Source organism: Rhinolophus sinicus, chromosome 1 (assembly GCF_057876585.1).
Source record: "Rhinolophus sinicus isolate RSI-liver-muscle chromosome 1, RSI-T2T, whole genome shotgun sequence".
Lineage (NCBI taxonomy): Eukaryota > Metazoa > Chordata > Mammalia > Chiroptera > Rhinolophidae > Rhinolophus > Rhinolophus sinicus.
Window position 1 is genome coordinate 86,941,334 of NC_142501.1, and position 27,648 is coordinate 86,968,981.

The window sequence follows — 27,648 nt, forward strand, 5'->3', positions numbered from 1 at the left end:
GAGGTCTCAGGGGCATTCTAATTCTTATGTGAAGAATGGAGCCATGACCCAGGCCCAAGGAAACCTGCACATTTTTCCTGAGATGGTAAGTGACCTAAACAGTGCAATCAGTGGGCATTTCAAGACTTTTGTGAATGCTACCAGCAGCTATATTTTTCCTCTCCACTGAATATGAACTTAAGGGGCTGTGCAGCTGGCATTCTTGCAGCCATTTTATGACCATGACGAGATTTTTCTGTCTGAGAATGGAGCTAACCCCTGTGCTATGAAGCTGAGAGATGGAGAAAGAGAAATCAGGTCCTAATTACTTGAACCAAAATTTAATTTTTGTTTAAGCCCATTTGAGTAGATCTTTCTGTTACTTATAACCAAAAGAGTCTTTACTGATGTAATAATAATCATTTAACATTCACTTGAATAAGAGGAAAAATTGGATAAATCATATGTATCTGATTTTTAAAGCAAGATCTGAGAAATAAATGAAAACTCAGAATCCATTGGCCACATCAACTTGTCCTATATGCTTGTCAGAATTACTTGTCTAGAAAAGAGAGTAAAGCATAAGAAACTAGGCTCTAAGTATTCTAAAAACTCCAACCAAATGCTTGGGATAGCCCAAGTCTAAGAGATTTACCCAGTCCCTTAACGATGCATTATAATGAGAACAGTTATTCTGAGCAGTGACCATGAGACATCAGAAGGCCACAGTTATTAGAGAGAAAGATTAATAGGCTCATAGAATTTTTGGTCTGTCGGAGTTAAAATCACCTACTACTTGCTAATGCAGGGAAATGGACTTGTGCCATTTTCAACAACATAAATAGAAATACATATTTTAGGTTAATCCTTAAATAACTAAACATTTAAATATATGAAAATAATGGCTCTCTAGTCCTTTTTACTGACTAAGGCTCTAGAAGGGAATTTTACCATGGCTGGGCCTCCGTAGTTCTGGAGAAACCTAGAAGCTTAACAAACAACCCCTCCCTCTTTTTCTCCATCCTATAACTCATATGGTGGGACAAATCTTCTATTTTTCAAAGAAATCTTTGAGAAAATTCATACATGTGATTCAAATGATTTTGGAGGAAGCATGTGGAGTAGAAATTAGAAGAAGTTGAGAGTTAGCAGATTTTTATTTGGTCCTAGCCCTGCTATAACTGTGTGATTTACGAGATGTAAGCTCCATGAGGACACGGCCCAGATCTGTCTTAATTCATTGATGTACACCTGATGCCCAGCACAATGTTTGGCATATATAATAAATGCCCAATAGACTTCTTTTAATTAAATTAATACATGGATTTTGCATGACACTCCTAACTTTTCTATGTTATAATATTGGTAGAGCAACCACGAAAACCTCAGTGCCTAAACACAAACAAGGTTTATTTCTCACTCCTGTTACCCTCTGAATCGGGCCAGTGAATGGGGATAAACATCTCTGCTCCACAAAGTCATTCAGGCACCCAGGCTTCTACCAAGTGGTGGCTTTACCATCCCCTGGGACTTTGGATTCCTCTACTGGATTCTGTTCATCTGGGTGGCAGACAATGGAGAAGAGAGAAATGTGGAAAACAAAGGATTGTATGCAAGGTTTTAGAAGCCAGCCCTGGAGGGGGATTCTGCCATATTCCATTGGCTAGAACTCTGCCAGCCCACTCCGATAACTGCAAGAGAGCTAGGAGTTGTGATCTAGTGGCATGCCCTGGAAGAAGAGGAGAAACTCAAATACTGGTGAGAGATTTGTCTGCTTTACTCTCTGAGCCCCAATTTCTTCTTCTGAAAAGGATAATTAAAAATTGCTATTTGCCAGCACTTTATGAGAATTTAATGAGGCAATAAATGTGGAAGTACTTGGTAAAGTTCTAATTAAATGTTAGCTATGAATATTCCTGGGTAATTTGGTACCTTTACCTCTGCATTTCATCTGTGAAATGTGTAGGCTGAAATGCCCTCTAAGAATCCTTTCCAGCTCCAAAATGCTTCGATTCTGTGGTTATTTTAAACATTCAGCAAGCAAGTGCCTTTCCAACATTGTATTAGTGTCTAGGATAAATCCTTTAGGATCTTGCACCTGACTGGACAACCTGGTCCTCCTGTCCCCAGCCCTCTTTCAGGCTATTTTTACTCAACATAATCTTTTTGAGAGTATTCCATGTTGCTATATGTTCACTACTTTTCATTGAGTATGAATATACCACAATTTATTTATTCGTTCTCTTGCTGTCATAGCACCCATGTTGTTTTTGAGACATAACCTGCTTCTATCTTATCTTATTTTAATTCTGTCTATTCCAATTGGGTAAAAGATAATCTTTGCCTTCTTATTGCATCCACCAGTCCAGACTGCTAGATTTCTTAATTTTCAGAAGAAAATTGTAGATGTGGGGAAGAGAACCTAAGAAAGTGTTCGACACATTTGAAATATTAAAAACAAACATGATTACTTTAATCTTTCCTTGAAAGATTCTTTGTAACACAAGCGTGGTTCAATCTTTCTCCTTTGCCTGTGGGTTCCTTAGTTCTCTTACAAGTTTCCCACATTTTTTTCTCTAGCTAAATTACCTTTGCAACCCATTGACAACTATTTTGTACAGTTCCTAGGGGAGGCCAGCCAAGGGGAGGTCTGAATTCTCCTATACTAAGCGCAGGTGAGGGGCTGATATGCATTGATGCTTAGGGATGTTCTGGCTTGTAGGTCATTCACGTAAGTAGAGGAACCCATATAACTACTTCCATTCTTGCCTCTTCGTGTCCTTCTCCACACACAGCCATGTGGTTCTTCTCTAATTGCAAATATGATGTCATTTTCATGCCCAAAACACTTTAATGTGTGTATAGTGTACTTTCAACAAAACTTTCACATATATTATACAAATAATACAATGCACCTATCTTCAGTACAGTTTGTTTTGATAATTGGATATGCCTGTGAAAACACAACCCCAAACAATGTATAGAACATTTTTATCACTTCAGAAAGTTCCCTTGCTTTCCTTTTCCAGTCATTTTGCCCTCTTCCTGGCCCCCACACCCACAGGCAACCACGATCTGATTTTTATCACCATAGACTAGTTTTGCCTGTTTTGGGATTTCATACAAATATAATCACACAGTATGGACTTTTTTTGATGTCTGGCTATTTTTACTCAACATAATCTTTTTGAGAGTATTCATGTGGTTCTATGTTCATTCCTTTCAATTGAGTATGACTATACCACAATTTATTTATCCATTCTCTTGTTGAGGGACATTTGGATTGTTTCCAGGCTTAGGCTATTTTTAGGCTGCTATGAATATTCATGTTAATTCTTTTGGGGACATACGTTTTCATTTCTCTTGGGTAAATACCTCAGAGTAAAACTGTCAAGTAGTAGGGGCCTTCAGCATCTAAACACCCATTTACGATGAAGACCAAAACCCTGCATGGCCCTGATCCTTTCTCTGGAGTCGTCCCGCACGCACCCCACTTCTACTCACTCTCTGAACTTCAGCTCCGCTCTTCATGCTTTTCCCTCTGCCAGAAATCCTCTTTTCCAGCCCATCCCTCAGAAACTCCAGTAACAGCTGCCCGCCTTCCGCATGAAGGTAACTCCCTCACCATGGGCGTTCACGGCTCTGTGTTCTTGATGCCTCAGCACTTACTGAGCCTGCAATTTTATACTTATGGACACGATTACTTGTTTAACATTTGCCTCTTACTCAGCAGCAAGCTGCATGAGGGCAGTTATCGGCCTGTTTTATTCACACAGCACCTTGACTAGTTCCTGGCACCTACTAAGCATTCAGTGTGTTACTGTTGGATGAATGAATAAGGCTTTCCTTCACCCTACCACAGATTCTGTTCTGCACTTTGGAAAAACATCTTTCCAGAGAAGAAACTCTGTCCTCATCATGGATTTCTCCACAGCCTGGACTCAGCTAGAGGGAAAAAGCAGGCGATCAGGGATGTTCAGGCTGCCTGGCTTCCAGAAAAGAGAAGAGTTTGAATTTTACTCTTAATAGGTCTTGTCCTTAGCAGACCATATATAAACAAAATTCCTGCTACAGGGGCTTCTGATTCAAATAAGACAAGAAGGCAACGCCATTAGTGGATATTCCACCTTGAACTAGGCCAAGTGGACTGGATCCGGCTTTTGTTTGTTTGCCCTAATTTTTCTTCTTGCCCACCAAGAACTGGGGGTGGGAATAGGGGGGTTCTCAAAACGGCACTGGTTTTCTTGGCAAGTAGGAATTTTTCTCAGTAGAGAGTCAGGGAATGAAATTCCAGAAAAAATATTAGGATAAAATTCTATGCAATAAAATTGCTTTTATATTGAAATGCTCCTCCATTAGGCACTTTTACTACTTAACTGGCCTGAGCTGAAATGCTGATGAGCTACGAAGGCTCATTTACTCAATGTGCTGTAAGGCTCCTTAGAGATGTCTCTAGCTACATGTCCTCTTCCCTACTCCTCCAAATCCCAATAGCACAGTAATGAAGATGATTACTGCAATCTTACATACCTTCACAGGACTTTGTATTTTTGTGGATGATTTCTTCCTGGGTTGACTTCCTGTCTGGGAGTAATAGTAATGTGCAGATGAGTGTGTGGATGCTTTCTTCTTGAAGTGTTTTGCCTTTGCAAAAAGAATGCAGAAATGTGATCTTCAGAAGGTGAGTGTAGTATGGAAAGGACTGCAAGTGTTCAAGAACACAACGTTCATCTGATCACCAGCCGATGACTTTTATTGCCACCAGCACATGAAATTATTTTAGGACTCAGCAAACCTCTACAGAAGGAATAGAATATACTCGCCTGTCTTTAAATAGGGATGGGTGATTCTTCACTTGAAGAGGAATTGAGGAAGTCCAGGTGATAATATGCATTAGAAAGTCTGCCAGAATGTTTAACAAGAGACTTCAAAGCGTTCGTACCCTTTGATCTAGCAATTCCACTCCTAGATATCTGGCCTGAAGAATCAGTCATAGATACAGATGAGAGTCTATACAAAGAAGGTCATTGCTACATTATTTACAATGAGAAGAAATTGGAAATGGTCTAAACATTTCACAAAAAGAGAATGGTTAAATGAATTCTGGATCCTGCTTATAAAGTATTATGATACTAAATAATGTTTGCAAAGACTATTTAATGATACAGGAAAACTGTCCTAGTGAAAGAAACACCTAGAATAGGGTCTGAAACATTATAGGCGCTCAGTAAATATTTGTTCAATCAATACATAAATGGATTACTTTTAAAACCAAAAAAAAAAAAAAAAATGACTTAAAAACCTGCCAGAAAAATGAATGTTAACATTTGAAAAAAGGGTTAACACTTTTAGAAAGGCATTTTACAGGGAGGGGAAAGAAGATGAAAACAATTCATCCCTACACCCCAAGCCTACCCATCCCGCCAAAACAAAAAACAAAAAACAAAATAACCCCCACAAAAACTTGATCTTGAAAATAGGTTAATGGAAGAACTTTTTTCTAGGACACTTTAGATGGAGACAGGGTCCATGTGCAATAATAGTGGTGCTTTACTCTAAAATGAGATTCTGTTAACTTAATAGTTCTTGAGTACTGTTTTTGTGTGCTGAAATTTTGCTGAGATGTTGATTTGAGGGAGTTTTCTAATTTAAAGGAATTCTGTCCTTTTACTGTTTTGTTAGGTGGAGAGTTGGAAATATTTCTACCTCATTAAATAGCTTACGTTCCAAAAACCCAAACAGAGCACCTGCCACGTAAGTCTGATTTTTACTCTTGCTCTCTAAAATTAAGACTGGCAGCTGTGGGCATTCTTGAAAGTGTTTGCCTGGTACATTTGAGCTCATTTTTAAAAACTGGCTTCTTGCCAATCCGAACTCCAGCTTCTGATACTTAAATAGAAAATTCAACTAAATCATAGATAGAAGAATGTGTGTGTGTGAGTGTGTGTGTGTGTGTGTGTGTGTGTGGTGTGTGTGTGTGTGTGCACGCGTATAGGGAGATAGTGAGAAGAGGTACAGAAAGAAAACCAACAAAGAGATGTGGGTTAGAAACCATACTCTGAGCCAAGGGCTGTACTTGATAAGGGGAAATTAGGGGTGCACCTACAAGAGGAGTGTTTCAAAACTAAGATCAGGACATCAAGGTCCAAAGTCAGCCCTAGAAATCTGTGGGTTCTGAAGCAAATGACACTGTGCTTCACTGTGGGGGAAGACCCAGCTTTAAAATGTGGAGGGAAGCATTATAATTTGGGGAACCACTCTAAGAAAAGAATACAATTTTAGGATAAAAATACTGTAATAAGACATGACAGTACTTAAGAAACATGTACATACATCCACTAATCCCCACTATGTGTATCCCCAAGCCAACTTCCCTTTAGCTAGATCCCATAACGTCCAAGGCCTCGCCAAAGCTCTCTGACACAAAGGAGATTGTGATGGAAGGAAAGTCTGAGAGCAAAAGCAGAGGTCTCTACTGATTGTGGTTAAAATGTCTTAATTTTACAAATTTAACAAAAACGTGCTGTTGTGAACACATTGTTAGGACCCCTCCTGGGGCCTGTAGCAGTCAGGAGCCTTGAAACTCAGCTTTATTCACTTCCAGGTAATGCCCCCTCTGACTGTGCTGGAGGCTCATGGGAAGTCCAAGAGAGGACTCAACCCAGAGCAGTGGTGACTGGGTTCTTGTCTCCGCACAAGAAAGCATCCAAGAGTGAGACAGATGCAGGAAAGTGAAAGTGATCTATTGAAAATGAAAGTACACACTTGAGAGGAAAGTGTGGGTAAACTCAGAGAATTTTTGGCCCCTTAAGATGTCATGATCAAGGGTTTTTGATCCCTCCTGGGAACTGGTGATGTCCCATTGACGTGGTTCAGTCATCTCCTCCCCCTGGGGAGGAGCCCTCCATTTCCCACTTTTTCTTCCCTATATGGCTCCTCTGGAACTGTCATGGCATCAGATGCATGATGGGAGTCCTAATAACCACACTGTAAATGAGACTATAATGACATTATAATTAGCTAAAGGTCAGGTCCTGGTCACAGGCATCAGCCTAGCTGGAAGAAACTGGTTCTTGTTTTTCTCCAGCTGCAGGGAGTGGATACATTCACTTGTTACTTGTATAACCAGTGAGGCACCTCACCTTGTACCCTGAAGGGGGTTGTTAATTTCCTAGGCTATCTATTCTGCCTGATAACCAGGCCCCACTCCTAGCATTTTTCTACAGATTAAATCAGACTAAAGTTAAAGGCAGCCAATGGGATGAATAGAAGGCAGAAACTATAGAAAGGTCACAGCGGGGACTCATCACATACATTCCTGTTCCTTTTGCAAATGTTGAGCTCTGAGGCTCAGAGATGATGAAAGACGTGTTAGGTATTCTGGAAAATACATAAAGGAGTATTGAGGCTGAAGATCAGGCCTCCAGATGTAAGCATTAGCACCAGCTGGGAATCCGGGCTCATTCCACCAGGAGAGAAGAGAAAGGGACTCAGGAGGGTAGAGGAGTTACTTGGAAGTGAGAGAGCTGGAAGATAGTGCCTTGTCCAGGTGCCTTAGTTTGGGGTCTGCAAGGAGTGCTCCTGACTGGGCACTCTTTGCTAGCTTTGCAGTTCTTTCCACCTGGCAAATGGGGAATTTATACCACGTTTCTTGGTAGAGTGGGCTACACATATGGGGGAGAAAAAGCCAAGGTTGCCTTTTGGGTGGCCTAATGAACCTTAAGTACTGAGGCAAGCCACGGGATTGGGAGTGAGTGGTTGATAGAGGATATCCTTACTACTCCAGGAATCCCCGAGGCAGCAGTAGCAGAAACAGTGAGAGCATTAAGTGGGAATTGGCACTGGATGATTGGAAGTGAAGGCGGGCCCGGGAGAACCCTTGAATGAGATATAAGACCAAACCATTTAGGTCAATTAAAAATACAAGCTTATCAAACAATGTGTATTTTATAAGAACACACAGAAACAAAAGGATGCAAATTCAATACGTTAGAAGGGCTGCCTATGGGAGAGGGGTAGGAGTAAGAATGAGGTTTAAAAGGGAACACATTACTCACTCAGTCCATAATAAACAAGAGAGGGAACATGAAAACAAACAAAACACTCCAACAGCAATGGGAGTTTTTTATGAAATGGGGAGATTCCCAGTAATTACGCTGGGTGTGATCTGCATAGAGCAGTTTCAGACTCCAGTGGTCCCAAGGTTGTAGGGCTTTAGGAAACAAGGGCTCCCCATGTATAAGAACAGAAGAGATTTTTTTAAAACTGCTTCATAGTTTGGGGGTAAATGATACGCTTAACGCTTTTGTTTTTGTAAAATATGCAAACAAAACAGATTATTAAATGACTTTTATCCCTGTAAAGTACTTAAAAGAATGCCTAACACATAGTAAGTCCTCAATAAATCTTTAAAAAATAACCTGAAATTTCATCATCCAGAGATAACCACTACTAAGATTTTGGTAAATGTCCTTTCTATGAAATATGTCAGTTTACTTATTCAATTGTACATAAATGATATTAAATTCTACATAATGTTCTGAAACCTGATGTTTTTGTAGAACATGATACCGTAAAGATCATTTCATATCTAGGAACATAGACCATCCTCACTATTGCTAAAGTGTAGGCTGTGTTCCATTGTACAGATGTTTAGGCACACACCTCACTTTATTGCACTTCCCTTTACTGCACTTTGCAGATGTTGTGCTTGTTTTACAGACTGAAGGCAAGACCCTCCACCAACAAAAAGATTACGACTTACTATATTGTGATACTCACTTTATTGTCGTGATAATATTGTCGGGAACCAAACCCACTGTATCTCCAAGGCACGCCTGTACTATAATTTACTTAACTTGCTCCCAGCTGATGGACATGGAAGCTACTTCCAATTTTCATTATTATATATAAAGTTGCGGACCACCCACATATACCCACCATTTTGTACTTGTTTGAATATCCCCTTAAGGTAAGTTCCTAGGAGTGGAATTGTGGGATCAAAGGGTATGTACACTTGACCTTTTGATACTGCCAAACTGTCCTACAGAACAGTTTTTGGTGTCTGTGGCCCCGCCAATGGTGTATGAGTATTCTGTTATCTTCCCACAAAACTGAGCGTGGTTCTTTTCAATCTCTGCACACCTGTTACGTGAAAAATACCTTACTGTCAATTACATTTGCTTTTAAAAAATTAGTGTGATTGGTTAATTTTATGTGTCAGTTTGGCTAAGCTGTGGCTGCTGTGGCACCCAGTTTATGGCCAAATACCAGTCTAGATGCTGCTGTGAAGGTATTTTTTTAGATGAGATTAACATTTAAATCAGTAGGTTTTGAGTAAAACAGATTAGCCTCCATAATGTGGGTGGGCCTCATCCAATCAGTTGAAGGCCTTAAGAGAAAAGACTGAGGTCAACTTTTCCCTGAGTTGCCAGCCGGCTGCCCTCCTGCGTATTTTGGACTTGCCTGCCCCTACAATAGCATAAGCCAATTTCTTAAAATAAATCTCAATCTCTCTATATACACATATCCTATTGGTTTTATTTCTCTGGAGAACCCTAATACAATTAGTCTGTTTATTGGCTATCTGTATTTCTTTTCTCTTCATTTCTTTTTGAAATTTATTTTCTTTCCTCCCTCCCTCCCTCCCTCCCTCCCTCCCTCCCTCCCTCCCTTCCTCCTCCCTCCCTCCCTCCTTTCCTTCCTTCCTTCCTTCCTTCCTTCCTTTTTTCCTAAAAATTATCTCCTTGCCCTTGCCTAAGTCTCTTGTTTTAGCCCCTCTGTTCATGCCTGACATGATGCAATGTGACCTGGGGACCCCCAAAGCTAGGAGCTCTGATCTATACCCCCCAATTTTCTGACTAGGTACTTGGACTACAAGTGAGGTTATGCAAATATAATAAATAGACTGTATAAATAAAGCCAAGTAATTGAGAATGCTGCTTTGTTAAGGGAACTTATTTTTAAAACCGTCCCTCCTTTATCTATCAGTTAACAGCTGAACACAGAATTTCCTGTTGTTTCTTTTTTTCCCCCTCCTAGCAGTTGATGTCATCACAGCCATCTAGAAGAACAATTTCCTACAGTGATGGGCGTTCTGCGATGTCATTGGGATTACAAAAACTGGCAAGGAAATTTGCTATCAGTACTTATTACCGGAAATTAAAAGGAAATTAATTATAAGCTTTCTGGGAAAGGAGCTGTTCAGTGAAACAAACTTTTTCTTAATTTACTATACAAAGAAAGTCTGTTCTCTGTCTGCCAGAGAGAGAATGGCCTACAACTTCAAGATACTAAATAAGCAGGGCCGCTGTAAGAGACAGATAATCCTATTTTGGTGAGCTAAGTATCTGTGCCAATATGGTACCTCTCTCCATACTAGATAGGCTGGTGACTGGACTATTTTTCAAGCAACCAGAGGAAGCTTTGAAATTTCCTACTTTCTATGTCTTTGGTCAGATATGTTAAGCAGGGTTTACTGCCCACCCCCTATTACAATGGAAGCAGGATGCACTAGTTTTCTGTGGCTGCTATAACAAATTATGACAAGCTGGTGGCTTAAAACAACAGAAATTTGTTTTCTTACAGTTCTGGAGGCCAGAAGTCCAAAATCCAGGTAGAATTGGGAATCGCATCTGAGCTATACTGAACAGGGAGAGGAAGTTGTTACAAATAAGAGCAATGCCATTGCCAGAAGGAGGGGAACGCATGCAGCTGGGCAGGCTCAGACACCAGACGAGCAGTGCGGGAGAAAGACGGTGAGTTCAATTTAGACATGCTGAGTTATGACATCGCTGAGACACCTAGTCAGTGGGGATGTCCCCTGGCCATTACATTTGGTAGCAGGTTTATCAATTTGGACTTCAGCAAGAATACTTTCAGTGGCGTGGGGGGCAGGAGGATCACTGAAGGGAGTTGAAGAATTAATGGGGGTTGAGGAAAGTTGAAACGGGGATGGTCAGAAGCCAAAGAGAATTAGGGTCTGTTTGGGGACATTCTTTGTACTGAGCACAGTGCGCTCATGCAGCCTTTCGGGACCCAAGGCCATGCCCTAAACCAGGAGCTTTCAAAGGCTGCTACCCAGACCAGCAGTATCAGGCAGCTGGAAACTCATCAGCAAAGCACATTTTGGAGACTCGCCCAAGACTTACTGAATCAAAACTCTAGGGTGGAGCGCTGAAAAATCTATGTGTAACAGGCCCCGCAGGTGATTCTGAGAACTACAGCCTTGGGAGTCTGGAGGGACCCGTTTTGATAGAACTGGTGGTGCCATGTGTCTCAGGGAGGTGTATGTGCGTGTTGTTAACACATTTGTTCTAGCTGGGTCTGCTTGGAGCAGCGAGTTTGGTTTGGGGTGTGGTTTGGGGGCGGGGTGAGGGTGTTGGGCCTAAGGGCATGAAATTCTGCAAAGCAAGCAAATGTGCAAAAGGACTGGTTCCTTCCCAGAGCAGGATCCCCGCTGCTGGAGTATGAAACACGCTTGTTTTGATCTTTCAAGCAGATCAGCAGTTTGACATGTTTCCATTCCAGCGACTCGCTGCAAGGACGAGGCTGGTGTTCAGCTGAGCTGTCACAACGTGGCATTTCTCACAATGTTTGCTCAGCCCTGGGAAATGTTAACCAGAAACTTGGTGTGCTCTGTGACGTCAGTCTTTATGGTTGAAAACCTTTCTAAAATGGATCTTTTTGCCATTTTAGAGACTAACATCCATAGTATTTTAGAGAATAATATCCAAAGTAGCAAAGTTGTGAAAGATATATTGTCTTTACAAAGCAGAGTGGGTTTAAGATGAGTTCTCCAATAGTATTACTCTTCCTTGCATTCTGATTTGCTTCCTTGAGAGGATGAGTTTGGGATGGATGGAGTTCCTGCTGACGGCTAGGACTTACGTTATCTATGGCAGGCTGTTATGTGTCTTATTTCCCCTTAATAGCTGCACATGAAAGTCATCTGTCCGGTGGGCAGATTACGGGAAGTACGGCCCAGTGAAAACTGGATGAGGGCAGGGCTGGTTACAGTTTTTATCTCTAAAACCTAGAATTATACCAGCACCCAACAAATATGTTGAATGAATGAAAGAACATGGTCTTTGTAATTCAATTTTGAATCATTCTAGAATCTATAGGTCTCAGAGTTACTATTCTGAGCATTAATTCCCCCATCTGGGACCATAAGGATAGCCCGTGTAGGCAGGACTGGTTATGTAATTTGCAGGGGCTGGTGCAAAAAAGAAATGCAGAGCCCCTTATTCAAAAATTAGTAAGAACTTCAGGACAGCGACAGCAGAGCATTAAACCAAGTACAGGGCCCTTCCAAGTGGGGCCTGTGCTCCTACACAAGGCCCAAGAAGGAGAAGCTACAGATAGAATGTGGGATGAAATCATCCAAATCCTGGTAACTTCTGGAAATAGCTTTAAATAAAATTTCTTTTTTTGCAGAAATCCTTAAATGACCTTTTAAGGTAGTTATTTTCTCCTTTTCCATGCAAGAGAAGGGCAATATCAAAATGGAGGGTATCTGTGATAGGATTGGATCATTCCAATTTTTTTCTCCCAACTTGGAAAGCATGTTGCCATGTTACTCTACAGTGCCTCCCACTGGAGAGACCAGAGGATTTTCCCATCCATTGATGTTGGACTTGGCATATGACTCACTTTGGCCAACGGAGTATTAGTAGACATGATGTGAGCAAAGACTTTAAATGTACTCCTGTAGTTTGGCCTGGCCTTTTGTTGTCTCTCATGAGACCTGTCCTGGGTAGCTGCTGGTCCAAGGACGATGAGAGACACAGAGAGTAGACCTGATCCCTAGCTGCAGCCCAAAGCAGAGCTGCTCCAGCTGCCCCACAGACCTGTGGAGAACAAAAAAAAGAAATGCTTTTGGTGAGCCACTGAGATTTCAGAGTCATTTGTTACACAGCATTCACGTAGCAGATATCTGACTAGTAAGGTGTCCTTCAGGTGGATCTTAGCAAACAGATTTTGCTGTGTTTTTCTAAACTTTAGGAATGCTGAGAATAATGAAGGTGAGGCTAGAGAAGGAATCAAAATTAATGTTGAACACTGATGTACAATGCTGATGCTCAAATCAAGCCAACAAGCACCAAACAAACTCAGCAAGTGCTAAGCAGAGTGCTACTAAACAGTGCTAAGCTGGGTATCATTAAAGAGATCTTCTTTTCGTCATCTTTTCCTTCCTTCCTTCCTTCCTTCCTTCCTTCCTTCCTTCCTTCCTTCCTTCCTTCCTTTCTTCTCCTTCTCTTTCTTCTCTTCCTCCTCTTCTTCCTCCCCCTCCTTCTCCTCTTCCTCCTCCTCCTCAACCTCTTCCTCCTCATTCTGCTCTTTCTCCTCCTCCTTATTTAGATTTTGCAACTACCACATAGTAGCAGCAGAAGCAGCAGGAGGAAGAGGCCTCATTGTTAGGTATACCCCTCCCATGTTTTGGCAAAGGTGGACACAGCAGCTACTGGCAAATCAACCCTGGCAGCAGGGAGGGCCATTGCAAAATGAGAAGAGCTCACAGAAAACACTCCCACCACTCAGGGAGAGGCCCTGCTCCTAACCCATCTTTGGAGAAGATGAACTGTGATTAGCTCTTGGGGTTGGGGTAGGGTGTCTTTTCTAAGAATTCCAGTGAAAGTCCCAAGCCCATCCTTTGAGCTAGGGTTGAGTTGGACTAACCCAGAAGATGTGATCCAAGAGTGAAAAGGAGAGGTTCCCTGTGGCAGACAGAATAATGCTTCCAACCCCATTGCAAAGAGGTCTATATCCTAATCCTGAGAAACTATGAATAGGTTACATGGCAAAGAGGAATTAAGATTGCCAGTCAGCTGACCTTAAACTAGGGAGATTATCCAGGTAAATATAATCACCAGTGTCCTTAAAAGTGGAAGAAGGAGGCAGAAGAGGGATGAGAGAGAGAGTAGTATGAGAAGGACTTGGCCTGGCTTCACGGGGTTTGAAGATGAAGGAATGAGACTAAGAGCCAAGGAATGTGGGAATGTGTAGAGACTGGAAAAAGCACAGAAACGGATTCTCCCTGTGGACCTCCGGGAGGAACAGAGCCCTGTGACACCTTGACTTTAGCTCAGCGAAACTGTTTAGGACTTCTCACCTTCAGAAACGTGAGATAATAAATCTATGTTTCTTAAACTACTAAGTTTATGATAGTTTGTTACGAAAATGATAGAAAACAAATTCATTCCTCAACAGAAAACTAGAGTGCTCTTACCAAAACCAAGGGCGAAATGCTGGGCAAGCAAACAAACCAGAACAGAGGTGAGGTGAAGACTCGATCTCTGGGGCCTCTTATTCCATCACTCTCTGGATATTTTCTGACGGACACAGAATTGACTTGATGAAGCGTGCGGATAGTAGTAGGCACCTGTTCCGAAAGCCAAAGCTCTCGTACCTCTGAGCAAGAGCAGAAAAGTCTAAGAGTGCTGCCTCAGAAAGCACTCCAAACAGAGTTGAAACCTGATTCCTTCACTCACCTGATGGGTCACCCTGGGTAAGTTGCTTAACTTCTCTGTGCCTCAGTAAAACAAGGATCACAACTATCTCTCTGAAGGAGTTTTTATGAAGATTAAGGATGTTAATACATATAACAAAGAATCATTGCTGGCATATAGTTAAGACAATAAATGTTAAGAGTTGCTATTATGACTAATACTACTGGGTCGTATCTGTAGTGATCAGTAACCTTGGGTCTGGAGCCAAACTATGTGGGGTCAAAGCCAGCTCTGTCACTTAGAACTTTTATGCTTGGGCATGTTATTTAAACATTTACAAGGCCCAGCTGTGTTTTTTTTAAATTGTAAAATAGGGATATTAAAGTTACCTACCTCAAGCTGGCCCGGTGGCTCAGGTGGTTGGAGCGCCTTGCACCTAACTCCGAAGTCACTGGTTCGATTCCCACATGGGCCAGTGAGCTGCGCCCTGTACAGCTAAGATTGTGAATAATGGCTCTCCCTGGATCTGGGCTGCCATGAACAGTGGAGGTCAGCGTGGGCTGCCATGAGCTGCTAGGAGCGACCAGTGGTGAACATGAGTGGTGGCCGGCGAGAGCTGCTGTGAGTGGACAACTGACAACTGACTACCTCAGCCCATGGGAGTGCAAGGCTCATAATACCAGCATGAGCCAGGGAGCTGTGTCCTACACAACTAGACTGAGAAACAATGGCTTGAACCAGAGTGTGTGGGGGGAGGTGGAAAAAGGAGGGAATAAAAAGTTATCTACCTCATAAAGATGTGAAGTACTGGAACAGTGCCTGATACATCCAATAAATGTCATTTATCACCACTCTGGATGATTAATAACTAAACAACCAACGCCATGAATTCAATGGTATCTCATGGGACAAAAGAACCATGGGAGTTACAGGGAGCAATACCATCTTTCCTCTATCAGGAAATCAAATCCTGGTAGCCCCTGGGTGCAATGCATACATAGCATATTAAAAGAAAGGAAAGTGGTAGAATGAGTTATCAGAAAAGCACTATAATGAAAGACTCGTAAAAGAGGTGTGGAGAAAGCCCACCGCTTCTCTTTTCTCTATATTCTGCAATTATGGAGGGCTGTACTTGGCATTGCTTTTGATTCAGTGTTTTTACACTTTGTAACATATTCAGAACATTAGGTTAAGGAACCTTGCCATGTTCCTATTCAGAACAGTCCTCTCAACAATACCAAGAATTCCCACTTTGGTAGATAATGACAAGAAGTATGACAGTCGTTTGTAAATAAGCAAATCATTTCATGGCAACAACTGATTTGATAAAAACATTGTGCTTCTTCTTCATGTGAACTCACACAAGGAATGAACCAATCCAATTGGAAAAAAATATTTGTTTTATCTTTGCCACATTTATTTACTCTTAGGGACTGGTTAACTTGATCGGACATAGAAATTGGGAAGAACAGAAACTCTCAATGCACTGACCCACTCTCTTTATCTGTGGCACCAGGCGGAGAGAGCCTGGTGAGGAGTTTCTTGAAATCCTTTGCCCCCATCTTCAGGGAGAGAACTAAACTGTCCGTGTGCCAAGTTTTGGAGGTGGGAGTACAGAATGGGAGTTTGAAAAAATAAGTTAGTTGTTTAACAATCCTCCTTAGCCATGCAAATAATTTTAAAATATGAAATGCTCATGCCACAAAATTTACCGACAATTTTATATGTGCAGGGCATCTGTGTAGGTGTTACAGGAAGGTGACAATATGGATTCAATCTCAAGGAACTCTCAGGCACAGGAGTCTCAGAAAGAACACACAGACACCCGTGGGGAGTAGAAAGCTGCAGGCGTGTTTTAGGGTGGAGTCCTGGGAAGCAGAGCTGGAAGAGGGTTGTGTGCAAGGGCTTTATTCGGGGAGGGCTTTGAGGCTAGGAGTGAGGCAGGACAGGGCACAGAGAAGCTAGCAGAAGTGTGTGCAGCCTCAGCCGGGTTCCACGAGGAGCTCTGGAGAATGACTGGTGACTGTGGCATAATAAAAAAGATGCATCTGGTCTTTGTCCCTGGACCCTGGCACAGAGCTCCCCAAACACAGAAATTATTATTTTTTGTATGCTAGTGAATGAGCCCTGCATGGGGGCCCTAGATAGCTTCAGGATGGGGGCTGGTTACCAGAAAAATCAACCACATGATAAGACGATTAGAACTTTCAGCCCCACTCCCCAACCTCTGGGGAGGGCAGAGGGGATGGAGATTGAAGTCAATTACCAATGGTCACCGATTTAATCGCTTATGCCTATGTAATGAAACCCCCATAAAACCCCTAAATGACAGGGTTCAGGGAACTTCTAGGTTGTCAAACTCATCCATGTGCCGAGAGGGTGCTGCACCCCAACTCCACGGGGACAGAAGCTCCTGGGACTCTTCCAGACTTCGCCCTGTGTACCTCTTCATCTGGTTGTTCATTTGTATGCTTTAGAACAAACTGTAATAGTACGTGGAGCACATTCCAGACTTCTGAGAGCCATTCCAGTGAATTATCAAACCTAGAGGGGTTCTTTGTGGGAACTCTGAATTTGTAGTTCGTCAGGTGGAAGTGTAGGTCACCCGGGGACCCCATTTGAGGATGGCGTCTGAAGTGGGAGCAGTGTTGTGGGACTGAGCCCCTTAACTTGTGAGATTTGATGCCGGCTGACTCCAGGTAGAACACTCAGTGGGTGTTGGAGAAGTGTTTGGTGTCAGGAAAACCACACAAAGCTGCTATAAGGCTATAAGGATGCTATAAGGATGGCGCATGGAATCATTTCAGAGGGAACTGGGAGGGTCACAAGTGTGCACAGGGTGAGAAAAAGTAGTATGAGGGATTCTAGGGTGTGTCTGGACTATGTCTCCTGGAAAGGAGATGAGTAACAAATAACATCTTCCTGGAGGTGTTCTGAGAGTCGGGAAACCCTTCATGGTCTTAAAGCAGCTGTGCTGGAGAATGTTTTCACCACTGTGCCCTGGGCTCTTCAACTTGGTGTGTGTGCCCAGTGTTTATGAGACTTTTGCCTGGTCTGCCCTCTCTTCTCTGCCAGACAACCTGTTAGTTCAAGTACAACCTCCTCACCTCAAATCAATTCTGCAAACATTTAGGGAACGTCATTTCTCTGATGGGCATATACGCTAGGAACAAGGGAGCACACCATAAATAGCTATTGTTGTTGTTTACTAATAATCTTAGAATGTTGACCTAGAGCAAGTTACTTGCCTTTCGGTATTTTAGTTTCCTAACCTGTAAAATGTGGTAATAGTAGGGTCTCCCTTGAAGGGTTACTGTAAAGTCTAAATGAGTTAATATATCAAAATACTGAAAAGGAGGCCTGGCATATATTAAGTACCTAATAAACATTAGCCAATATCATTATTAGTATTAACATAATATAACATAATGCAATATTAAATTATAGTATACTATGTATTATATAATATTATGATATAATAATAATACTATAGCTACCACAGTGAATAAGACAGATATAGTCTTTGGTCTTATGGAACTCACAGGCTAATGCAGAAAACAAGAAATTATAATAGAATGGTGAGTTTTACTAATATACCCAGTAGTAGAGGAACATTCAAGAGAGACCCCCGTACCAGGCTTGGGGGTTATTGAAGGTTTCCTAAGGGAAACAATGGCTTAGCTGAGACCTGAAAAATGATTAAGAGATTTTCATATATGGGAGGGATGGTGGAGAGGGAGAACATTTTGGGCAGAGAGAGACTACTAGCGCTGTACAGTCAGCCGGTGAGAGAAGAAGGGCTTAGTGGAGAAGTGTGGGACACCTGAGTGCAGTCATGCAGACCTGGTAAGAGATGACAGGCATTTGGACTTGCTCAGAAATGGAGAAATCACTGGTCCGGCCCTTGAGTAGCTCCTATTTAACTGGGAGAGATGGACATAAAATAGATACTTTATTATTTTTATTAATTATTTAATATAATGTGAGAATAGAAGAAGAGACCCCCAACCCTGCCAGTGGAAGAGAAAGGAGGGCTTATGGGAAAGGCCAAGATGCAACGCACAAACCAACACCGGCGGAGTCACACAGGGACACTTCCTGTTCCCAGGCCCTATTGCCTTCCGTCTCGGGTTCCTTTGGTGGAACAACATCCTTCACCAAGTGAGAGACTTGAGTGTAATCCCCAGCGCCACTTTTTCTCTCACCCCTCACGTTCAACCAATAGCCACCCCAAGTCTGTTACCTCTAATTGCCCTAAGTGCGGGCTTCACTGTTGTCAAGGGATAATTTCAACCACCATGTCTGCCTATCTCACTTTGCCCTGATCAAATTCACTTTTCAGAGCATGACTGCCAGGGTGGTCTCTCCAACATGGAAATCCAGCTTTTTCTCTCTCTGGGGCAAAACTGTTCAATTTCCACATCATCTTGTTCTTCCCGAATTTCTACCCACCCACAGAGGTATCATGAGCTAATAATGACTGTGTGTGAAATACCTTCAGCTCCCCTGGGGAAATATGAGTGCTATTTTTATTTATTTTTTTATTGGTATATAATCAACATATAACATTGTGTAGGTTTAAGGTGTACAACATATTGAATTTGTACATTTATATGTTGCAACATGATTCTCACCATAGCTTTAGCTAATACCTCTGTCCTGTCGCATAATTGTCTCTTTTTTTTTCTTTTGTGGTAAGAACATTTAAGATCTGTTAAGTGTGCTATTTTTAAACTTGGTTTTCATACTAAAGGTAAGTCAGTATCTTTTCTTATCTGTAGTTTCACTGAACCTGAACTATTCTTTCATGAATAACCTGAATTAAGGTGGGGAGGTGTGCCTAGTCCTATCAGCTGTAGGAATAAAAAAAAAATCATCGTCACCCTTTTTGTCTTCCCAGGGTGAGCGCCATGCAAGTGTCAAAATGTGGATTAGAGGGAAGAAAGGTCATTCAGTGATGGAGTCTTTCATGTACACTGACTCCTTAGCCTGAATAACGTAAGAGTCCAGCTTCCCCCCTTCTTTCTCCTTCTCCAAGGTGGTTCTTTTCTAGTTTTACTTTTTAAAGAATCAGGTTTATTGGGGAGTAATTTACATAAAATAGAATTTATTCTTTTAAAATGTATAATTCAATGCATTTTGTTGATTGTATACAGTCATGTAACTGCTGCCTTAATCAAGATATAAAACATTTCTTTCAATTCTGTAAGTCCTGTCATGCTCCTTTGCAGCCATTCTCCTCACCTACCCCCATTTCCTAGCACCTGATCTGTTTTCCAGAATCTCACATAAATAGAATCCTATAATGTGTAGGCTTTTGTGTCTGGCTTCTCATACTTAGTATATTGCTTTTGAGACTAATTCATATTGTTGCACATGTCACTAGTTTGTTCTTTTTTCATTGCTGAGTATTATTCCATGGTCTGGATGTAGCACAATTTGTTTATCTGCTTACCTGTTGGTGAACACTTGGACTGTTTCCAGTCTTTAGTTATGAATAAAATTATAAACATTCATGTGCATCATCTTTTAAAATAACAGCTTTGTTGAGATATGTTTACATAACATTATCTTTTGGAGAATGGAAATTTTTAATTTTGATGAGGTCCAATGTATCAGTTTTTTCTTTTGCAGTTTGTGATGTTTGTGTCCTATCTAAGAATAGATACATAAGTTCATTTTTCTCACATATACATCAGGAGTGGTATTGCTAGATCATATAACAAGTGCATGTTTAACTTTATAAGAAACTGCCGAGCTATTTTAAAGTGGTTTTACCATTTTCCATCCTCACAAACAATCTGAGAGTTTCAGTTGCTCCGTATGCTCGCCAATGTTTCGTAATGTCAGTTTTTTTTGTTTTTTTTTTTAATTTTAGACATTCTAGTGGGTGTGCAATGGTGGTCTTCTCACGTTTAAATTTACATTTCCCTAAATTCAAATTTACATCTTTTAATGAACTAATTTGCCATTCATGTATATTCTTTGGTTAAAGTATCTGTTTAAATATTTTGATCCTGTTTTAGTTGGATTTTTTATATCCTTATTGAGCTTTAATAGTTTATTATAAGTATTCTGGAAGCAAGCCCCTTATCAGATATAGAATTTTCTAATAATTTTCCAAGTCTATGTGCCCCCCATTTTCTTAACATCATCTTTTTTAAAATAACAGCTTTATTGAGATATGTTCACATTATCTTTTGAAGGACAGACATTTTTTTTTTTTTTATGAAGTCCATGGTATCAATTTTTTCTTTTGTGGTTTGTGATGTTTGTGTCCTATCTAAGAATCCTTTGCCTAACCCAAAGTAATAAAATAATCTCCTATGTTTTCTCAGAAGTATTATACTTTTGTTTCTTACATTTAAGTCCATGATCCGTTTCAAGTTAGTTTTTATATATAGTATGAAGTAAGGGTCAGGTTCACTTTTTCAGTATGGAAGTCCAATTGTTCCAGCATCATTTGTTCAAAAACTATCCTTTATCCATTGAATTACCTGGGCAATTTTGTTGAAAATCAATTGACTATATTTCGGTGGAGCTATTTCTGGAGACTCTAGTCTGTTCCTTTAATCTATATGTCTCTTTAGATGAATACCACACTGTCTTTATTACTGTAGCTTTAGAATAAATCTTGAAATCAGATAGAGTGAATTCTGCAACTTTGTTACTCTTTTTCAAAAATCATTTCTAGGTCCTTTGCATTTCCAAATAAATTTTAGAATTAGTATGTCAGTTTCTACAACAACAACAAAAAGCTATTGAGGTTTTATTTAAGATTGTGTTGAATTTATAGATCAAATTTGCGGAGAATTGACATCATAAGAATATTGACTTTTCCCATCCGTGAACATGATCTCTTTTTATTTGTTTAGTTCTTCCTTAATTTCTCTCAGCATTACATTTTTTTTCAATGTACAGGTCTTTGCACATATTTAATTAAATTTATATCAAAATATTTCATGTTTTTAATCTATTGTAAATGGTATGTTTAACATTTTCAATATCCAATAGTTTGTTGCTAGTAAATAGAAAAACAACTCATTTTTTTCACCTTGAATTTGTATCCTGAAACCTAGCTAAACTCACAGATTTGTTGTAGTAACTATTTATATTTTTGATTCCTTAGAATTTTCTATGTAGATGATTATGCTGTTTGCAATTTAATACATTTTTACTTCTTTTGCAATCTATATATTTTAATTTATTGTCTTGTCTTATTGCATTGGCTAGGACCTCCAATGCAATGGCAAAAAGAAATTGTAAAAGTGGACATTCTTGCTTTGTTCCCAATCTTAGGGGAAAGCATTCAATCTTTTACCATTAAGAATGATGTTAGCTGTTGGTTTTTTTGTTGATAATGTTTATCAGATTGATGAAGTTTTCATCTATTCTCAGTTTGCTGAATTTTTTTTTATAATGGAAGGATGTTGAATTTTATAATTTTTTTACGTGCATTGAGATAATTATATGACTTTGCTGTTTTAGTCTGCTCAGAGTGTGAATTTTACTGATCGATTTTGAATGTTGAACCATCCTTACCTTTCTGGCATACACCCAAGTGGGTCATTATTATCCTTTTTATATATATCTGGATTGAATTTGCTAATATTTTGTACTCATGAGAGATAGTGGTGTACTATTTTCTTTTCTGTCTTATCTCTCTTTGGTATCTTCTCTAAAATGAGTTCTATATTTTTTTTTGAAAAGTTTATGTAGAATAGATATCATTTCTTCAGTAAGTATTCAGTAAAATTCACCAGTGAAGCCTTCTGAATCTGGAGTCTATACAGGTTATCCATTTCTTCTTGAGTGAGTTTTGGTAGCTGGTAATTTGTTCATTTGCAGTGGTCTCTGAGTGAGATATTGGCATACAATAACTCTCTTCTGATTTCCCAATTGCTATCAGTGATATTTATTTATTCATACCATCTTTATTTATTGTGTCATCTTTATTTTTGTCCATTTAATGTCTGGAATCATCAGATTACAATACAGTTAATCTGGTTGACAATGAACATGTGGCAGAGGAAACTTGGTAGTTGTGGAAGAGTCAAAAGCATTGTAAACCTTGGGCTAAAAATATTATGTCGAGAAAGAGGATTTGCCTGATGACTTTGTCAAACAAATTTGTCTCTTTTACGTATGAGTTTTAAAAATGGGAGCAGAATAAAGGGGGGAATTTGCAATAAAAATCTCCTTCCCAGCCAGTGTTGAAAAAACCAAAGGGCAAATAAAGAAACAAAAACTCATAGATATAGACAACAGTTTAGTGGTTGCCAGAGGGAAAGGGAGGAAGGGGGTTGTAGGAGAAGGTAAAGGGGGTCAAACATATGTGATACAAGAAGAACTAACTCTGGGTGGTGAGCACACAATTTGATATATAGATGATGTATTATAGAAATGTACACTTGAAACCTACGTAATTTTACTACCATTGTCACCCCAATAAATTTAATTTAAAAATGGGGAAATTGGCAGGACTTACCAGCATGATGTTCAGTTATTTTTTAAAAGGTTTTTATTCAAATATAGCTAACATACAATATTGTATTAATTTCAAGTGCATGCTATAGTTATTCAACATTTATATACCTAAAGAAATGATCACCATGATAAATCCAGCAACCATCTGACACCGTACTATGCTATCACAATATTATTGACTCAATCCCCATGTTGTACATTACGTCCCCATGACTTATTTGTTTTTTACCTGGAAATTTGTACCTCTTAATCCTCTTCACCTCCCCCCCCATTTTTTAATATTTCAATTACAGTTGACATTCAATATAATTTTATATTAATTTCAGGTGTGCAGCATAGTGGCTAGACATTTATATAAAGAAGTGATCCCCCTGATTAGTCTGGTGCCCACCTGGCACTATACATAGTTATTACTATATTATTGAGTATGTTCTTTATGCTATAGCCTGCACCCACATGACTACTATGTAACAACCAATTTGTACTTCTTAATCCCTTCCCTTTTTTCACCCACACTCCCAAACCCCCTCTTATCTGTCAACCATCAAAATGTTTTCTGTATTTAAGAGTTTGTTTCTGTTTTGTTTGTTAATTTTGTTCTTTAGAGTCCACATATAAGGGAAATCACATTGCATCTCTCTTTCTCTGTCTGACATACTCCACTCAGCACAAAACCCTCCAGGTCCATCCATGCTGCCGCAGATGGCAAGAACCAATTTCCTTCCCTGGTTGAGTAATATTCCATTGTATATATGTACCACCTCCTGTTTATCCATTCTTCTATCAACAGACATCCAGGCTGCCTCCACACCTTGGCCATTGTAAACAGTGCTTCAATGAACATATGGATGCATGTGTCCCCTTGAAGTAGCATTTGGGTTTCTTCAGATAAATACCCAAAAGTGTGATTATGGGGCCTTTATTACTCTCTTGATATATTCTTTATTTTAAAGTCTATTTTGTATGGTATAAGTATTGCTACTCCAGCTTTTGTTTGTTTGTTTTAGTTTCCATTTTAATGAAATATCATTTTCCATCCCTGTGTGTCTTTTTTCCTTTTTTCCTGTCTTAAAAAAGTCCCACTGACATTTCTTGTAATACTGGTTTGTTGGTGATGAATTCCTTTAGCTTTTTCTTGTCTGGGAAGCTCTTTATCTGTTCTTCATTTCTAAATAATAGCCTTGATGGGTAGAGTACCCTTGGTTGTAGGTCTTGCTTTTCATCACATTGAATACTTTGTGCCAATTCCTTCCAGCCTGCAAAGTTTCTGTTGAAAAATCAGTTGACAATATTATGGGAGCTCCCTTATAAATTACTAGTTGCCTTTCTCTTGCTGCTTTTAGGATTCTCTCTTTGTCTTTAACCTTTGCCATTCTAACTTTAACATGTATTAGTGTGGGCATGTTTGGGTTCCTCTTATTTGGGACTCTCTGCACTTCCTGGACTTGTATGTCTATTTCCTTCACCGGGTTAGGAAAGTTTTCAATCATTATTACTTCAAATGGGTTCTCAATGCCTTGTTTTCTCTCTTCTCCTTCTGGTACCCCTATGATGAAAATGTTGGCATGCTTGATTTGTCCCAGGGGTCTCTTGAACTATCTGCATGTTTTTGGATTCCTTTTTCCTTTTGCTGTTCCGATTGGGTGTTTTTTGCATGTCTTCCTAATCACTGATTCAGTCCTCTGCTTCATCTAGTCTGCTGGTGATTCCTTCTAGTGCATTCTTCATTTCAGTTATTGTATTCTTCACTTCAGACTGGGTCTTTTTTATGGTTTTTATGTCCTTTTGTAGGCTTGCCATCTCTTTGTTGAAGTCCACATAACAAAGTTCAACAATGACCTTTGTTAAAGGTTGGACAATTAAATTCGTGAACTCATCCTAGAAAAAGTGCTACATACCTCATTGCTGAATATCACTATGATCAACATTGAAGTACTCCACTTGGGAAGCTATGCACCAATGCCAGCGCCTAGTCCACCCTTCAAAGCAATTTTGGAACTCTTTTTCTGGAATGGCCATCAGAGCAGCCATTGTATTACCCTTGATGTCCTGAATGTCATCAAAATGTCTTCCTTTCAATATTTACTTTATCTCCAGGTAAAGAAAGAAGTCATTTGGGGCCAGATCAGGTGAGTAGGGAGGTATGCCAATACAGTTGTGTGTTTACTGGCTAAAAACTCCCTCACAGACAGTGCCATGTAAGCTGGTGCATTGTTGTGATGCAAGAGCCATGAATTGTTGGTGAAAAGTTTAGGTCGTCTAACTTTTTGACACACCTTTTCAGCACTTCCAAATAGTAAACTTGGTTAACTATTTTTCCAGTTGGTACAAATTCATAATAAATAATCCCTCTGATATCAAAAAAGGTTAGCAACAGCATTGCAACAAGTTCATGAACTTAATTGTCAGACCTTGTATGTTTCTTGAGCATCCTTACAACCATTGTTTAAACTCTGTATCTGATAGGTTGCTTCCTTTCATTTTGTTTTGTTCTTGTGCTGCAGTTTCCTCCTGTTGTTTCATGTGGGATGTATTTCTTAGTTTCATTTTTGCTGCCTCTATGTTTGTTTCTATGTATTAGGTAGATCTGCTATGTCTCCCGGTCTTGGCCAGGTGGCCTTATGTATGATGTGCCCTGTGGGGCCCTGGCACAGTCTCCCTGGTCATCTGCTCTGGGTGCTCCAGGAGTGCCCCTTGTGTGGGTTGTATGTGCCCTCCTGTTATAGTTGATCCATGATTGCTATTGGCCTGTCAGTGGTTAGGACTGATCCTCAGGCTGATTGGCTGTGTGGTTTGGCCAAGTCTACACTTACAGGCTGCTGTGGGGGGGGGGGGGGGGCTTACCCACTGAGTAGGATTTGCCCCAGTGGGCTTTTCTGCCTGTTGAGACTGCCCTTTGGGTGTGCCTCTTTTGGGGCTAATTGGGTCTTGCTCTGCCATAGTCTGAAGCCAACCTCCAGGTATGTTGGTTCTGTGCCTCTTGGGAGGGCTTCGGTGCAGGCCACCAACTGCCTGTGTCTGGTCGGGGACTACCTGCTAGGAGCTACAAAGCAACCATGGTTGTTTGCTGCCTGTGCTAACCCTTTAGGCATGTGGGAGAGGCCACACTGCAAACTGAGGACAGCTGCCACCAATACTGGGCCTGGGGTAGCTCTGCAAAAAGCCAGGATTCACCGAGGCCTGCTGCCACCTGCCAACTCCCTTAAAGTTCAGCCACTGATAAAGCCTCATGTGGTACATGAATTGGGTGAGGTAGAGTCTCATGGAGTCACTAGAGTAGGAAGAGTTGTGGTCACCAGGTTAATGTAGACTCTGGTTTGGTGCCAATGCTGAGCCTGGAGCTACTTAGCAAATGTCTCAGAGCAGACTGAGGTTAGCTGCCACCCACCTTGGTCCTGTGGACTCTGATAGTTTTTTAAGAAAGAGTGCAATGTGGGTAGTGGTGGCTGCTCTCGGAGAAAGTGCCTCCAGCATTTGGGGAGTTGGGTAGGATGTGGTCCCAGTGAGTCAGCCAGGCAGAGCAGCAGAGCTCACCAGACCAATCAGATTCAGATTCTTCTGTGAGGGAGAGGGCTTAACACAGGAAAGATGGCGCCTGCCTGCCAGTTGCATGGGAGAAGGTCCTCACATGGGGCAAATGGCAACTGTCCCTAGCCCTTGCCTTGAAGCCACATACCTCAGGGTGCCCCCCGCCCCCCACCATATGCCTGCAACGCCCCCCGAGTTACTGTCCCTTCACCAGAGCACAAGGTGAGTGCCTGCGAGTGAGAGTGAGAGAGTCTGTGCTTGGGCATTTGAGAGGATGCCTGGGTTTCCCACCACCTTTCACCGCCCCCCCCCCCCCCCGGGTGGTTGGAATCCCCACTGTTTCTCACAGCCGGATATTGTGGGGGCTCCTCTTCCCAGCACCAGTACTCTGGGCTGGGGAGCCTGGTGTGGGGCTGTGGTCTCTCGCTCCTCTGTGGGAAACCTCTGTGGCTGAGTTATCCCTCCTGGTTCTCACATGGAGGTTTGGGGCCAGCCAGTTTCATGACTCTCCCTCCTACCAGTCTTGACTTGGCTTCTTCTTCATATCCTTAGTTATAAAACTTCCATTCAGCCAGACTTCATATGGTTCTCTTGGTTGATTGTTCTATAATTTAGTTGTAATTTTAATATGTTCACAGAAGGCAGCAGGCACAGTATTTATCTACTCCACCATCTTGGATCTCCTCCCACGGTTGTTTCTACATAGATTCTATTTATTTATTTATTTATTTATTTATTTATTTATTTATTTATTTATTTATTTATTTGGATCTCATAAGAAAGAAGACTCTAGTGTTTGTTTTAGAATTGTTGGCACATACTGAAATATTACAATTTCCTGATTGGGAGTACTTTAAAACAAAACAGAACGAACCTAATTTTTTCCCACAATTCTTTATCCCTAGTCTATGTTTAAATATTGTAAATAACCTTTGAAAATGTTACAGCTACATTTGTTAGAATAGCACTGTCAGAGATTTGAATGACCTATTGTAAAAGGAACTTACCCTCAAACCTACTTTCTACTTCAAATGTTTTCTTTGTTCATATTAAACCCTATACTGCTTTCCTAGAGAAATTTGTTTACCAGTACAAAATATCCTACTTAATCTACTTTGGCTTAATTTATTTACATGTAAAGTAGGCATTTTTTTCCACCATCCTCAAAGAATTGTTATAAGAATAAAATCAATTATATACTTTA

At 40.6% G+C, this 27,648-nt stretch overlaps 1 long non-coding RNA gene across 10 annotated transcripts; it reads left to right on the top strand.

The window, feature by feature from the left end:
- LOC148759108 (uncharacterized) lies at positions 1-27,648 on the top strand. 10 transcript variants are annotated; one of them, XR_016022551.1, is made up of 4 exons: positions 1-85; positions 5,662-5,733; positions 8,701-10,736; positions 19,330-21,078. It is a non-coding gene; the product is annotated as an uncharacterized LOC148759108 (long non-coding RNA). The 10 variants fall into 10 exon arrangements; XR_016022555.1 differs by having other exon boundaries at positions 3-85; positions 8,681-10,736; XR_016022548.1 differs by lacking the exon at positions 1-85 and adding an exon at positions 93-1,737 and having other exon boundaries at positions 6,584-10,736.